This window comes from Sinocyclocheilus grahami, unplaced genomic scaffold (assembly GCF_001515645.1).
Source record: "Sinocyclocheilus grahami isolate Dianchi unplaced genomic scaffold, SAMN03320097.WGS_v1.1 scaffold19.1, whole genome shotgun sequence".
Classification (NCBI taxonomy): Eukaryota; Metazoa; Chordata; class Actinopteri; order Cypriniformes; family Cyprinidae; genus Sinocyclocheilus; species Sinocyclocheilus grahami.
The window spans coordinates 62,894-65,312 of NW_015505198.1; the positions used below are offsets into that span (position 1 = coordinate 62,894).

The following is a 2,419-nucleotide window of genomic DNA, read 5'->3' on the forward strand; positions in this document are numbered from 1 at the left end:
GTTTTCCCTTAATAATAAAAACCTTCATTTAAAAACTGCATGTTGTGTTCACTTGTGCTATCTTTTACTAATATTTAAATTTGTTTGATGATCTGAAACATTAAAGTGTGACAAACATGCAAAAAAATAAGAAATCAGGAAGGGGGGCAACACTTTTTCACACCACTGTATATAGGCGATCAGTCTGTTATAAAAAAATACAAAATAAACATAATCCTGCAGAGAAGTATCCACCAATCAGAGAACTGGAGCTCTGACTCAACACTCTAAAAAATGCTGGGTCGTTTCAACCCACCTTTGGGTCAAATATGGACTAACTCAACCGTTGGGTTAAATTGTTACATTACATTTTTAACCCAAAAGTTGGGTTAGTCCATATTTGACCCAAAGTTGGGTTGAAACAACCCAGCATTTTTTAGAGTGAATCTTTTGTAACATAATTGTCATTCAAAGTGTAAAATACATGCTGAAACGCATTTAAAGGGATTTAAAGGTGCACTCTAAAAAATGCTGGGATGTTTCAACCCAACTTTGGGTCAAATATGGGCTAACCCAACTTTTGAGTTAAAAATGTCATGTAAAAATTTAACCCAATGGTTGGGTTAGTCCATATTTGACCCAAAGTTGGGTTGAAACGACCCAGCATTTTTTATAGTGTGACATGACACACAAGAGGTCTGGTCTTTTAACCATGAAAACATCCTGCACTTCCTCCTTGTTATAAACAAATATGTATTTTATCAGACTCTAAATAAAACTCATTTGGATATTGTGGGATTTGTGATGTCACATATGCAAATATATTTGCTTATGGCTGTTGGAAAACTTTGATCTCGTTGTCATGTGGTTGAACAAGCTACAAATAGTTAAAAATGAACCAGCGCTGTCCATCTGTTCGAATGGGTTTAATCCAGACAGACAGCAACAGCGGCTATATTTGCAGCATTTTTTGGTAAATATTAACACAAAATGTCCATTGATTGTTATGTTTGCAGTAGCATTTTTTTCTGTGGAGTTATAGAGAGAGAAATGTAATCAGTTTTTCTTATGTGTAATATTTTGAGAGAATGGGGATTCTCTCATAACATCTGTTTTTCATGTTCAAGGTTACATTATATATTTGTCGTTTTATTTCTGTTTATGTTATTACATTTATTTTTATGTTGAGTAACAAAATAGAGGTTAACTCATCTCTTTCTCTGCAAAGTATAAACTGGACATGACAATTTCTGTCACAGTTCTTAAGATATTATTAAGATGAATAATGATAGTCTTAATACCATGTAGTGTGTGATGCGCCACGATTTTAAAATATTGCAGTGTTTGAGTTTTGAGAGAAGACAATCTGTAAAGCTCTCCTTGTTCTCCTGATTTCATAATCCTGGACAGGATTTCTGAAGGTTCGGCCAAGGTTTTTTTCTCAGATTGTCAGGTAAATCGGGGATAAATCGGCCTAAAACTATAGTGTGAAACCAGTTTAAAAGAAGATCCTCTTTGACGTGTCCAGTTTAACCATTCGTTTGTGTCTCTGTAGAGACTTCAGAAGGACCTCCGTGGCAGAAGGTGCATAGATTATTTTTAATAATTTCCCAGATCATGCCTGAGTATTATATGTTTGTTCAATCGTAAACTAATAAACTAACCAAACATTTTCTCCGTGTCACATTTAGATAGTTCACAATGAAACTTATGTTGACAGATAAAGCAGCCAACTGTATTGGATCTGACAGCAGCTGCATCGCAAAATGTAAGTACAAAAATTCAGAATGGTTTTATATGGATGATGTTTTCAAAACACTTACATGCAATAGCGAGGGGGCACAGTATTTCCTATGCACAGTGCTGGTATTACTTACGAACTGTAGTGCATTACTGATTACATGATGAAAACTGTGGTTAGTAATGTAATCTAGGTTACACATTTTAGATAATTTATTCTGACTACTTTTTAGATTTACTTTTTTTCAAACTTGTTTTAAACATACCATATTAATATAAAAAAGTAAAGAGAAAGAAAATATATTCCATTTTTTATATCAACATCATAAAATGCATTAAACTTAACACCAGGAATTCCCAAACTTGGCTTAATGTAAGAACTGCAGTGGGTTTGTGAGTTGATGATAATTAATTAAATCATAAAAAGTTACATAAAAATAATTTAAACACTTGAACACTAAAAATCTTCCAGGTTTGAAATATTTTGTCCAGACCTCCAGAATCAGCAGTTAGCACTGGATATAATGACAACACAGTGTTTAGTACCTTAGATAATTATATGTTTCATACATGGTCTAATAGCTTGAGAGGTGCTAGAGCAAGCATGGTTTACACATTTATTTGCATGACATGTTATGATACGCGGTAGGATTTTAGAAAGGTAAATTAAAATTGAAAAATTTTTTGATTTTTTTTTTTA

General features: G+C 33.1%; 1 protein-coding gene across 1 annotated transcript in view; it reads left to right on the forward strand.

The window, feature by feature from the left end:
• The first annotated feature begins 1,548 nt into the window (after nucleotides 1-1,548).
• The window catches only part of LOC107555097 (pentraxin fusion protein-like), a 3,433-nt gene continuing 2,562 nt past the window's right edge, over nucleotides 1,549-2,419 (forward strand). The window contains exons 1-2 of the mRNA XM_016237791.1: nucleotides 1,549-1,563; nucleotides 1,700-1,747. The gene's annotated coding sequence lies outside the window, so the exon portion shown is untranslated. The remainder of the gene's footprint in view (nucleotides 1,564-1,699; nucleotides 1,748-2,419) is intronic.